General features: G+C 41.9%; 1 protein-coding gene across 3 annotated transcripts in view; it reads left to right on the top strand.

The window, feature by feature from the left end:
* The window catches only part of CACHD1 (cache domain containing 1), a 197,945-nt gene that overhangs the window by 22,295 nt on the left and 161,590 nt on the right, over positions 1 to 14,060 (top strand). Inside the window, exon 1 of one of the 3 annotated variants that reach the window (XM_064493506.1) lies at positions 12,418 to 12,436. The exons of the other annotated variants lie outside the window; for them this stretch is intronic. The gene's annotated coding sequence lies outside the window, so the exon portion shown is untranslated. Of the gene's footprint in view, positions 1 to 12,417; positions 12,437 to 14,060 lie in introns of those variants that run through there. 3 annotated transcript variants of the gene reach the window in all.

Below are 14,060 nucleotides of genomic sequence, written 5' to 3'. Positions count from 1 at the left end.
TGAGGAGCAGTTTGAAAAGTGCATGTTACTGTACAGGGCATTGCTACAGCTGTCTTCTTCTGCCTTATTCACAGGAAGGAATACTTTGAAGGTCTTATGGCCCATAGCTGGGCAATATGAGAATGCAGGTGTGGGAAAGGAATTGTGCAAGTACCAACGAGCTCAACCCTGGAGTTGCAGCAGCCTTGTTGGGTGCTTTTGTTGACACCTTTTCCCCTGGGAATTACCAAGGAGCGGAAAGCCCCCTGCTACACGCACCTTTTCTCCTCCCCCCCTGCAGTGGGTTTAAACACATTTTGTGGGGGCTAATTTAGTGAGCTCGTGGTCCTCATAATCTCCTTACAGAAGTGTATGCACATTAAGAGGAGGTATTTAACAGACTCGACCGCCTCTGTGAAAGAATGCTTTGCGGAGGACAGCCTTTGTGTATTTCTCCATCTCTCAGCAGTTCCTGGGGCACTTCCCAAAGTCTCCCTGACTCCAAACGGCGGGGCAGGAAGGACCTGCTCCAGGATAATGGGAGAGAGGGTTGGAGCGGGGGAGGGAGGAGGCTGAGCGATGGAATGCAGAGACCCTTGGTCTTGGCACTCCAGAGCTGAGCATCTTAACATTTTCTCTTCTTCTTACCCCCAGCTGGGGATTTTGCATTTTCAATGAGGGCCCCACTACCCTGAGCTCCAGTGAAAGTGGATCGCTTTAAGCCTGCTACAATGGTAGCTTCTTATCCTCTTAGTTAATGCTTTAGATAACTTTTCTTTCAGACCAGGTAGGGGTTTATGAAGTGGCACTGTAGTTCTGGCTTTGCCTGGTAACGTGCAAGAAATTTTCTCATCCTTTCCAGCTATCGTTCTTTCCCTGCTTTCTCTTAATTTGAGGGGCATTTTTGGACAAGTCAAGCTATATTAGTGACATATGAGCACAGAGAGGATTTAGTTGAAAAGGAGAGCAATTCTTGAGTTCCCAAACAACAACATCCCAAAGCTTTGTTAGACAAAGGATTTACACTTTCTTTTTTCTTTAAATTTTTCTAAGCTCAACTCTAGAGTTTAACTAAATGGAAGCTGCTTTTTATCCACTCTCTATTACCTACCAGTGAAACCACAAGGATTATGCCTGATATTTTTTCCTTTCCTAGCAATTTAAGGAACTGTATCTCCCAAGGATGGTATTTTATTAGTAAATAGGACTTAAAACAGTGTACATTTTAGAAGCCCCTTTTATGTGCCAGGCATTAGGCTAAGGGCTAGGGTTCTATTTCAAACGCAGATGGTTATTTCATAGAGAGTAAACTGGTTTGTCCCAAGTTTTGAAAGTCACAAAGTGGAAGAGGTTGGATTCAAATCCGTGTCAGCTTCTGCTTGAGACTTATGTTAGTTGCATTATTTGATTCAGCATTTAATGAGTGTCTTAATATTTGCCGTCTGCAAAAATCTTGTTTGTGTAGTGGGCTCTAGAGAACATGGGAGTGGGTTACTGGAGAAACTGGCATTCGTGTAGCTCAGTCAACAGGAAATGTTTAACAGATCCTGTGGTTGAAGACACATTTGTTTTAGTTCATTCCTCTGTCCCAAGTAGGTATGTATGGGAACCACCCCCTACCCTGTTGCAGAGAACAGAACATATAAAGAAGTAATTCAATAACTGGAAATGGATGCAAATATAAAACGTTACTGTCATCATCATTAGCAGAAAGAGAACCTGAGAACATGATGCCAAATTCTAGTCTCAGATGTGGTACACATTGTCTATTCTGTACTCTGGAATTCCTTCCTAATGTGTTAGGAAAAGCTCTCCTGTGTGATCTTAAATTTATTTCTTCTCAACCTTGCTTGTTGAAACAGATAATGGGGCTGCTGTCATTATACACAGGCTCTTCTTACAGTTGAAGGACTGTTACGTTCTGTTATCTTCCAAGTTATTACTGTACAGAAGGGTGTGTTCCCCGTGTACTTCGTCTCTGCCTGGATTGAGGTTGGTAGAAGGACTTTGTCCCTTAGTTGTTGACTGGGAGAGAGATGGAAAAATACATTTAGACAGAAAGAGAGGAAATAGTTTCCTTTTTATTTGACTCAGACCTAAGAGAAATAGCTTTTTTTTTTTTCTTTCTTGGACCCAATTTGAACTTAAGTTGCTATAAGTTTTCAAAGGGCTCCTCACACTCATGTCCTCAGATTTCTTCATCTTGGCCTTCTCCTGCCCCCGCTTTCTATAAGCTTATGGCTGAGTCTCCACCTTCTCCATTTCTTCCTAGGTTTGCCTTTTATAAGGAAATAGAACAAAAGTTGGAATACCTAAACAAATTAAAAAAAAAAAACATGCATGGACTTCTCTCCCTCTCTGTTGGCTAAGAACTTGGTAGCTGTATTTTAGTTTTACTTTAATATATTTGAATAGCTTTGAGTGTATTGCCAAAGGCAAGAGGGCACTTAATACCTTTGCATGTTATAATGATTTGTTTGCCAACCTGGCTGATGTCCCAGGCAGTGCATCCTTAGAACTTGGATGGCTGTGAAAGTGACTTGATGTTTGGTGCTTGTTTGACTACTTTAGAACTATCCTTTTAAATATGTGGGATATTTCACTCCTGCTGGCTCAGGATTCTATGAATGATATCAGGATGTTGTGAAATTACCTTACCTTATTCTTACTGAAAATATTTTGATTGATTTTTAGCTTAATATCATCATCATCATCAAGTTTAGCCAGCATGGTATATCTAAGACGTGGTGTGCTAGGGAGTCGAGGGAAATCTAGCAGTCTTTGAGGTAGGAAAACGTATTTGACAGCTAGCGGGGCCTTGAGCTAATTGCTTAACCTCTCTGTGCTGTATTTTCCTCCTGTAATCTACTAGATCCTTTCCCAGGTCAAATTTTCTCGGCTCATGTGCTAACTCAACATTTCCCAATCTTTGTTGCCAAAAGCATCACATTTCGGTGCTTGTCGCACTTGAAAATTATAGCTTGCAAAATTCACTGACTTTGGGTAAAAATGGAGTGGACCTTACTTAGTATACAGAATCCTTGTTCTACCGAACAAGGATCTTAATCATGGAGCTGGAGCACTGGGGACTGAGAATAAGTCTGTTAGAGACAGGGTGAGGCGGTGTCCTCCAGCTGAGCCAAGCTAGGGACGCTTTATTGATGGGTCAGTCTGTGGGTCAGTGAAATCATGGACACGCACTACTTTCTTACTGGGATGGTTGTGCATGGAAGCCCAATTTCCTTAAACCTAGATTTTCCTCAGAAGTTGCCTCAAAAGAGAAAAAAAAACAAAACAGCTTTACCTAAGTGGTTTCCTGTCCTTAAGGTTTCCACGGAAAGAGCATTTTCAAGATTAAAGGACTCTAGCTGTCATTTTTAACCTGAGGGGTCTTAAGATTTATGTTTCAAAGCAGGGTGGAAATTTAGTTCTAGCTGTGTGTGTGTGTGTGTGTGTGTGTGTGTTTTTCCCCCAAATCATGTGTTTGGGCAAATTTACTTTTTCATCCAAAGTACCAAGAGTCTAGGAGTAATCAGCCCATTGGCTACTGATGAGTTGTTAGCTTTGCAGTAAAGAGAAAGAGAAATAATCTGATTTTACAGTGCCTCTATCCTCAGAATGAAGGCTGGACTTTCTTCTTTCTGTTGGCTGTAAGGCTGCAGGGTTTTGGCCAGCAGTGGTCCTTTGATTGTCTGTTTGTGTGGCCAACATTTTCCAGCCCCTACTCTGTGCTCCGTAGTGCCTTGGGAGGCCCTGCGGTAGACACAGAGAAGGGCACAGGCACTGCTTATTGTGCTGGTGGGCTGGGCAAAATCAGAGTTCTTCCTAGTTGTGAATTTTTACTTCCATGATTCTAGCCAGCAGTGGTTGGCAAGGACAATGGAGAAGGGCTGGGAAGGAGACCCTTAGCCAAGGACAACTAGGAGGCTTCAAAATCTGGTGAAATTAATGTGATGGTTATAAGAACTGAGGCTATTTGGAATGGTATAGTTTAGGGGGAACAACACCTAGAAAAGAGCCTGGAACCAGCAGACATTAAACCCTGACTCATTCTCCTGATTATCTGAAGAGCCCTCTACTTCTAGTAAACAGATCAGCCCCTGGGGAGGAAATAATCAAAACAACAGGATGTACAGGGACAGCAAAATGGGGCAGGGGGAGTTTTCCAGGGGCCAAGAGTGAACACAGGCTAGATCTCAAACCCTTTGACAGACCTTCAGGCATTCTAATTTTCTCTAGAAAACCTGCCCTGATTCTTCTAACCCTGGGGAATTAGACCCCTAAACGAGACAGCGTTACACCCTTAAGGAGCTAGCGAACAGTCAGACCAGTGGTTAGGTATAGCATGGAGAGGGCTACCAGAGAGAAAGCAGAGGGTCTCATGATAGCATCCAGACATTGACCAGTGCAACATCTCAACTTAATTTAACATAAGTACAGGACCAAATACAGTGCCTGGCACAGCAGTGTGGTTCACACATGGGAACTGTTCATTTTTCTCACCATTTGAAATGGGGATACTCTGTTCCATAGAATGTTCAGTTTAAATCTGTATTTGATTATAGTTTACAGTGATATTCTATACTTCTTTTCATCGTCTTTTTGAGACTTCAGAAGTTACCAAATCTTTATTTTTGTGTGGGAAGGTGCCTTCAAAGTTAATTTCCCCACTTTAAAGAAGGGGAATATGAAGCTTGGAGCAGTGGCTTTTCTTCCCACATTTGCTCAGGTAGCTGGTCCCAGGGTCTAGAGGAAAAGCCCGATCTCCTGACTTTTGATTGGTGGCACTTTAACCACAATACATCACCTCATTTCCTTATTTGAAATGTGAAATAAGATGGATTCCCAGGCCTTACCCTATTGGTTCTCAAGTCTTGCCCAAGTCTATCAGTTGATTTCAAATGTTTCAAATATCTTCCTGATTATCTGATCCCTTATCTCCCTGTCAAGACTGGGAGCCACAGCTCAGTTGTCTACTGTGTCTTATATTCTTGAGTAAGGTGTTGACAACTGTGCTAGGCTGACTTAGGAAAGTATAGCAATGGTTTATATGAATGTACATCAATGGTTCCTCTCTGCAATTCATAGGATGGAGAAGTACCTTCAAAAGTGTGAATTGTTTCAGTCTTGTTTTACCCAGCCTTCATAGGCTTATAATAGAGAACTGACTTCCCAATTCATTTGAGGTACACATTCCTGGAAGTAATGCTGACCAACTCAGGACTGGACAGCATCCTGATCCAGTGACCCCAGCATCCTGTGTTGGCCATCTCCAGGTGTCTTCATGTTTCCTGAAGTCATTGCAAGCCTCTAGACCGATTGCTTTACCAGCTGCCTTTTGTACAACTGTTGGTCACTTTTCCCAGACTGGGTGATGTTGATGATGTCATAAGACTTGACCGGTCCCTTGTTAGGGGCTGATTCTTATCAGTTTTCTTGACCATTGTCTTAAAGGCATATGCCTCCATAAAATCGCTTTTTAACAATCTGAATGATACTCTTCCTTAGTCAGTTGCAATCATGTGAAAACAGTTGGTGTGAACACAAAATAAAATGACAAAAACTCAATGGTGGCAGAGAAGCAACAAAGGAATATGGCCTGCACGGTGCTACACACCTAACTAAAGAGAGCCCAGGAGAGCTCCACTGAGAGCTTGTGGTATGGCTCTGTTAGTCAGGAGAGCATAACATTTGGAGGTTTTATTCTGGACTCCACAAAATTTAAGGACCCTATGAACTTGATGAGAAAAAAAAATTATAACATAAACCTCTAATAGAAATTTAGCATTTCTTTTCACTATGATATAAACAAGTCTAAATAGTCTTAGCATTACCTGGGGCTTTGTCACCAAAACAAATCAAAGATATCCCATAACTTGCTGGAAATACCACAGATAACTTGAAATCGCATGAGCCTCACTACTTTGAAATTATTACAGTAGTTGGTAGACAAATGGCTGGATCCTGTTGATGAACGTGTTGTTATTTATAGAAGCACACATTACTGTATCCTAAGTTAAACATTTAGAGTTGGTGTTTTTTACAGTCTTGTGTGGGTTTTTTTTTTTTTAACATTTTTTATTGATTTATAATCATTTTACAATGTTGTGTCAAATTCCAGTGTTCAGCACAATTTTTCAGTTATTCATGGACATATACACACTCATTGTCACATTTTTTTCTCTGTGAGTTATCATAACATTTTGTGTATATTTCCCTGTGCTATACAGTGTAGTCTATTCTACAATTTTGAAATCCCAGTCTATCCCTTCCCACCCTCCACCCCCCTGGTAACCACAAGTCTGTATTCTCTGTCTGTGAGTCTATTTCTGTCCTTTATTTATGCTTTGTTTTTGTTTGTGTTTGTTTTTGTTTTTGTTTTTTAGATTCCACATATGAGCGATCTCATATGGTATTTTTCTTTCTCTTTCTGGCTTACTTCACTTAGAATGACATTCTCCAGGAGCATCTATGTTGCTGCAAATGGCATTATGTTGTCGGTTTTTATGGCTGAGTAGTATTCCATTGTATAAATATACCACATCTTCTTTATCCAGTCACCTGTTGATGGACATGGTTTTTTGTTTTTTTAATGCATTTTAAACACATAATTCTGAGAAGAGGTTTACATAGTTCACTGCTCTATCCCAGGGCTCTGGGACATGCCAAAAAGCTAAGAGTCTCTGGCCTAGGATGGGCTTTGGTCACGACCAAGTCCCTTCATCTCAGTGATACATATTTCTTATTTAATTCCTTCTAGGAGTCTCTCTCTTGACACCTTAGCATCTCAACTTAATGACATCTAGGTTTTTCTCAACAGGGCAAAATGGGCATGGAGAACTCACCTTCATTCTTGCAGGCTTCAGTTGGTAATGACATAAGTCACTTTTTAAAAAAAATTTTTTTAAGCACATACCAGTCATCTTTTGGAGAGCATTAATTCTCCATTAGGATATGAAAGAATTGAGTGTCCAAGGAGGGTTGCCAAAACAATGAGAATCATGGTCAGTAATGCAGAGTAGTTCTCTCCACTCCTTTGCTCTTTGATGGTACTTGTATAACCATTCGCATTTGAGTTCCTTGTTAAGAAAGGCAGCAGTTAAAATGTGTAAGTAGCCAGAACCTTAGAAATCCTCAAGACACTCCCTTTCTTCATATTGACCTACTTGTAACGCTAGTAGTAACAGGCTCCAACAGTGCCTTTAAGGGGTGAAATCCCACATCAGTAGCCAGCCTGGCAGCTCCCTATTCTGACCTGAGTCTCAAGATCCATGAGTTTCTTCTCCTTCACTGGTATGAATGATGCCTTCTTGAAGTCCTGGGTGTACTTCTGCTGTCACAAGTCACTTCTGATCACGGCCATTGGCCATGGTGGGTCACATGTCCCCATCTAACTGGGATATGTGGGAGAGCACTTGGGATGTCCAGCAGGCAGCATACATCTCTGTTTCTCAATGGTATACTTTTCATTGGCCGAAAGTGTTCCACATGGTATCTTCAATATTGAAGGTACCTAATAAATATCTACATTATGAACAGTGTCCTTGATTGGGCATGCAAACAAATGAAACAAAACCCAGAAGTGAAATTTCATAAAATCCAATATGGAAGTTCATACACTAAACAAGAACTAACCTATTCCCATGTAGGTAGTGAGAGTTAGACTTTCTCTCTCTCTCTCTCTGCCTTCACCATCTATTTTAATAAATAAGGTAGAAAGTGCAATGAGCACACTACCATTGCGTTTTCTAGGGGAAAGAAATTAAAAGAAAAATACTAAGTTATGACCAGAATATAAATATGGTTTGTCTTGATACACTGACTGTATTTCTTGCCTCTCTTACAGTTCACAACCCCTTCTACCAGCTCCGTCTTTATTTCATGTGTTGTTTCTCTTGGGGTAAAACCACCTTCACTCATAACCAGAGGCGTTCAAGTCTGTTTGGTAGCTGTATTCTTGGATTTACTTTAGTCTAGGTTCACTACCTCTTTGAACTGATTTATGCCCTTTTGTGTTGATGCCTTCAGCAATTAATTTCTTATTTTAAGTGGTTTTTCTGTAAGAAAAATACTATCTAAATGCCTTCTAGAAATGTCTCCTACTTTTGGGAAAAAAAGTAGTTTCACCAGAGGTAATTTATTTCTGGTGTTTTGGGCACATAAAGACCAAAGCATAGTAAGTATAATAGAAAAAAAAAGACTTTGTAAGATTGCCTACCAGTACTGTTCTCCTAAAATCAGGGACTATCTCCCTGAAAAGTATAGAAGGATGAATATTCTACTTTCCTTGAAGGCTGATGAAAAAGAAATAGAAGAGATTTCCAGTTAGAAATTATCAGCTTCATCTTATTTTTAACAAAACAGAGCCAGTCTCTTAGGGGCATAAGTGTGGATTTTGAGGGAGAGCTAGAGAGCATGTGTGAAGCAATACTAGAGGAGAAATTGTGGCCAAGGCTGGTCTAGATGCCTCTTGGCTGGTACCGGGTAAATGAACTCAGGGACTTAATGACAAAAGGTCCAGAATTCAGGTGTTATTGCCAAAAGGTGTCCATTTTTCCTTCTCTATAGAAACTGTCCAAATAGCCAGTTGGATGTACGTGACATAAGGCTTGGGTTTACTTTAATAATATTTAAAGTTAATTTGGTTTTGGATGTTTTCCCAGTTGTTGTTCTTTTTTAAATCTAAGAAAAAGAAAGAGCACAAATACGTCCTCATTTGGAATAGAGAAGATGTATAACAGCCTAAACAGGACAGAAAGGATTGCAAGTGGGCTCCTTTCCCACAATGGAGCTGTGAACTTATCCTGTAATGTACACTTCAGAGCTGTCTTATTTGAGCAAATCCTCCTGAGCCCTAAAATTGATTTGTTGTATTGCTTCCACGTTTTTTTTTTGCCAACAGTTATTTAGACAGAGCTGAAACATATTAAACACGGGTTGAGTTCCCCATTGTCCTGTCTGGCACTCTGTTTCCATCCACAGTGTACACTGGTGTACATTAGATCACTCAGGGGCTCATTATTACTGAATTCCAGCCAGGACTTCATTTCCTAAACACATGTGCTTGCCTGGTATTGCTCTACTTTTCCCTGGTGTGTGTGTGCATGTGTGTGTGTGTGTGTGTCTTTGTTTGCAGAGAATAGGTACAGCAAGAAATCTTTTTAGATTATATTACATTTCTGTTTCTGTTACACATTCCCTTATGTTGAAGGGATTTTAGGCTAACAAGGAGAAAACCAGCTCTGTCTAGTGAATGTCAAAACTGGGATAAAGCAGAAGTGAGGAGAGGTGAAGATTTGTTGGAAGTAGGAGAGAAAGAACAATCTACAATTAAAACCACTTAACCTGTAGTTCCTTTTCTGGAACCCAAGTGAAAGCCTTAAAACTGACACCGAATTATGGAAACTAAGCTGAAAAAAGGCTTTGGTTCACTGCATCTGTCAAAGTACTTTTCCCATTTTAGGTGCACAGATCTCCCCATATTCCTTAGTGTTGGTGGGAAAATTTGGTCAAAAATAATAATTACTTTTTTATTTAGTTGCATGCTCTTCAGAAGACAACAGCAAGTTTTCATTAATTTCCATCTGATAGAGCTGAACTTTTTTTGTCGCTAAACAATTGAAACAGGAAATGACCCGAGATACAGTTTCCATGACACCCTGTCACTTGGATCCAGTTTTCCAGAAGATGAAAGACCAAAGCCGGCTTTTGATAGTGAGTAACTAATTGGACTGGCTGATAGTGGGAGTTTTTTAATGTGAAAAATAAAGGAGAAAAAACTGGAACAGCTGTGTTTTGGTACAGTTGTCTAAACCCAGATAAAACACTCCAAGGACATTGAAATTGAATAGTGCCTTTAGTTAAGGGAAAAAAAAATCTAAAAACCTGCCAAAGCACTGGTTTACTTTAGAGAAAATACAGAATATATTTGTGTGGAAAAGCATACAACAACAACAACAAAAGATTTTTTACAAAGCCAAGATACTAAGTGGTGCCTTTTAGAAATAATCTTTGCTAATGCAAAGTATGATTTCATATTTTTAAGATGTCTTCATGCTCTCTTGCTGGAGGAAAAACTACCTGTTGGGTTACTTTTTCAGTCCACATTTCCTAAACATGCTTTCATGTAGCATAGTCATTAGAGCTAATGAGTTTTGTTGGGAGGACCAAGAATATCTGTAACTTATGTTAAATGAATTGATATTCAGTTAGAAATGTTTTTATTGGCCAGTCCCTCCTACACACACAAAATTAGACTTCGCTGGTATTTTGCAGCTGAAGAGGTTCTCTGGAGAATTAAATGCGAAGAATCCAGGGGTTTGTTGGGCTAGTAGGTAAAACTTCCTGTATACTCTTGGGAAGATCATTGGTTGGGAGATTTAGGCACTAATTTCTGGCCTTGCCAGCCGTCTCCCCAGGGACCTGAACCTCTGTGGGACTCTTTTCCTTTCTCTTCTAAATGAAGAGTTTGGAGGTAGTCCTTATCACTCTGTCATTCTGTGTAGGCCAACTCCCAAAATAGAGGTAACAGTGATGAGCATAAGAGAAAAGCAGATGAAAAAGTTAAAAGATGGAGAAGACATCTTACTTAAGACACTCTATATCTTATCGGAGGAAACTAATGGTACACGTTAGAACTTTGTTTTCTTACGTTTAAATCTTGAAGAACTTCATCTTTGAGTTAGTGAATATTCTGGAAATTCCCAAGTACACTTGTCTGGGTGTACCAGAATCCTGTCCATCAATTTTTCAGCCTTGGATTTACCTGTTGGGCTTAATTCTTTCATTTTGTATATATGTGTCTGTCTTTGGCTTCATTTTGCTTTCCCTAAGTAGAAGGGAAACAGATGTTAACACTGAAATCCTACTATATTTGAAGAGGCAGGGTGTGGTGGTAGGGAGACTGATCTAGGCATAACCAAGGGCAAACTACCTACTGTAAATTTCCTCCTTTGCAAACTGTACACACCTCTGGGTGGACTGTAAGTTTCATAAAGCCTGGCGCCGCCCCCCCCCCCCCCCCGCTTCCCCCGCCTCCAGTAATCCCAGCCACCTGGCACAGTGCCTATCCCATAGAAGACATTCATTAGATGACTTCATGGGTTGTGAAGACGAAGTGAGATGAGGTGCACCAGAAGCACATAATAGCTGTTCAATAAATGGTAGTAGCTCTTATAGTTTCATTTCCATGACAATATATTATAAGGCTGTTGGTCCCAAAAAGCAACCCTTGACACCAAGACTGCTAAATTTTTTTCTGAAAAAGATGTTTTTGTTCATCCAGAAGAGTTTTTCTGATTGTAGGTAGAATTTCTTCTAGACGTGCGTCTTAACTTGGTGTGAAACCAGAACTAACTTTCTGTTACATTCGATTTTAAGCTCCAGGTATCCATGCAAGAACAGCCTTTTGTCTTAGGGCCATCACCCCCTCATGCAGGAGGAAGGGACAAAATACAGGCCAGTCAGGAACCACTGGTGAGCCAGAGGGCAGGTACCTGCTCAGCGGAGGGAGCCACAGGCAGTACCGCCATCCTGGCAGCATCAGTCTGACAACCTTTCCCACATCACACTGGAAAGGGCTTCTGTCCTCTCTTCCCGAAAGCAGGAGGCTGCCTCCTTTTCTCTCGTGGGCTAATCTCGCAACCGTGAATCTTCGGCGGGCGCTGGAGGGGTACCGGACAGTTCTCCTTCAGCTCCTGCCGTGGGCCAGGCAAGGTACTCCGTTAGCTCAGAAGCCTTACCAGATGCAGAAGATCGCCGCCTGCGAGTCGGACCGCCCCCGCCGCCCATCCCCCAGGCCGCGCCCCGCCCCGCCCCGCCCCACCGCGCCCCAACCCCGTCTCTCGTTCCCCACCCCAGGTCTGGGTGTCCCACCTCCCCGGGCCGTTCCACCCCTCCCTACTCCGCCTGCCGCGGTCCCCGTCCGACCTTCCAGCTCTTTATTACCTCCCTGGGGCATTGTGCAGTTCCTCCTCCCGGCCACCCAGCTCCTTTCTCCCCTCCGCGCTCTGCTCCTCCGGGAACCCCGCGGAACTTTGCCCCGCCCTCCCCGGGGCTGCTTCTCCCGGCGGCGGCGACCTGGGCCATCACCTCCTCTTCTGCCGCCAACAGTCCCGGCCAGTCCTACCCGTTTTGGGCTGCGTTTTATGTTTTAAACCAAGGGAGTCCCCCCAAAATAGGTGCTTTTCTAAATGGGAGAGATTTTCCACGGCCCTTCACGGGTGTGTCATTATTTTATTCAAGCCCATTTAAGTGCCAGGTGGCAGTGATTGTCTGGCTGATAAACAGGCCAAGTAGGAACCAGTGATCGCCTTCACCTGTCTGAACTAAACTGCCGCCTGCCACTCGTTCATCTGCTGTTTAATAAGTACTTAACGCTGTGCTGAGTGCTGTGCTGGGCTCTAGGAATTAAAAAAAAAAAATTACAGAGTCCAAGGTTTCTCAAGGATGCAGACAGGTAAGGTAAATACCATTTATTGACCATTTACTAAATACTTTCACCTACATATCTTATGGTATCCTCACAGCGTTGCTACCAGGTAGGTATTATGATGGACCCTCTAATTACAGTTAATGAGTGGAAGAGCCGGCATTTAAGCCTAGGTGCTCTTACGCACTACACCAAACAAGACTAATGCAGTGGTGCAATGTCCTGAGTGCTTCTGGTGCGTCAGGCAGTGTTCTAGATACTTCATGTATATTTGTGTAATCTTCCCAACCACCAATGCGATGTTAATGCTATTGTTACTGTTTGAATACAGGAGAGGACATGGTGGGGCAAAGATGGAATAACTTTACTCAGGGCCACTTGCTAATGGCAGCAGAGCCAGAAGTGAACGGTAGGCAGGGTGTAAGCGGTTCTAGTGGGGGAAGTGGTGTTTCTACTTAAGGGGTGGGGGTGGGAGTGACCCTTACACCCAGTGTCCGGTGTATTTTGTGTATCGTCATTGTGTTCCTGCCCAGTACACACTGCTTGTTTATCGAAGCTCAACGGGTACCCCGAAAAGGTTTTAAAATGGAGATAGAACTAATACATGTTTAATATCTGGGCTTGAATTTTCCTGATTAAATACTATGAAAATCGCCAGTTCTTTGTGGGAGCAGCTTCCCCTATTAGAGCACTTTTTTCTTTTTTGTTGGTGCAGTTAGGAAAATTACATTTCCAGAGTGGTTGAAAACGATAGGAGCAAAATTTCCTTTTCATTTCATTTTATGACCATTTGTTAGGCAAGGATTTCAACTTACTCATCTATAAACTGAGGTTAATAGTAACTCCATCTCTTCTTGTGAAATGTGAATATTACTTTAAGATCCTAGGCAGAAAGGTGTTGGAAGCACATCGCTCATAAATTTATATTTATTTTATGCATCCTGCTTTGGACATTGTTCCTGATGTGCTAGGATTGGACAGGAACAGACTTTTAGGGTCAAACCTTCTGCAAATTTCTCCAGCCAGAAACAGTTCCTTTCACTCTGCACTTTATGCCTGTTACACCACTTACTGTTAGTCCTCCGCACTTCCTCCTGCCCCTCAAATTAGGTGTTCCTTGAGCCAGGTACTGCCCCGCTCATCTTTGCTTCTGAGTTTGAGACTGCATAGAGCACAGCCCGATTGCATCGAACTAATCGACTGCCTGGTTAATGTTGAGATGAAAAGTGATGTTTTTAGTTTTTTTGTTTGTTTTTTTGTTTTGTTTTGTTTGTTTTTGCTATTCTTTTACTCCCCGGGGTAGAAAAGAAATATCTTGCATAGGTATGGGGAGAGCATTGGCTCCAAGGCCTCTGGGGAAGAGGTGGGGCAGGAGAATGGGGGAACTGGAGTAGGAGTCTGCTGACAGCCCGGGAGATAGAGAATGTGGAAACTCAGGTTGAATTAGGAAGATGAGGCAGAAATAAGACAATAATGAGCTTTCAGGAGCTGGGAGTGAGAATGGAACTTGAGCTCCATGGGAAATAGCAGAGAGAAAATAACTTCCTTTTGATATGTCAAAAATGTGACATTAAAAGGAAGGAACATATCTTTAAAGAGTCAGAAAACTCGAGTTCTTGTCCTAGTGTATGCCTAGCCAAGTCATTTAAAG

This window comes from Camelus dromedarius, chromosome 14 (assembly GCF_036321535.1).
Source record: "Camelus dromedarius isolate mCamDro1 chromosome 14, mCamDro1.pat, whole genome shotgun sequence".
Classification (NCBI taxonomy): Eukaryota; Metazoa; Chordata; class Mammalia; order Artiodactyla; family Camelidae; genus Camelus; species Camelus dromedarius.
This window is presented reverse-complemented; position numbering and strand designations above follow the sequence as displayed.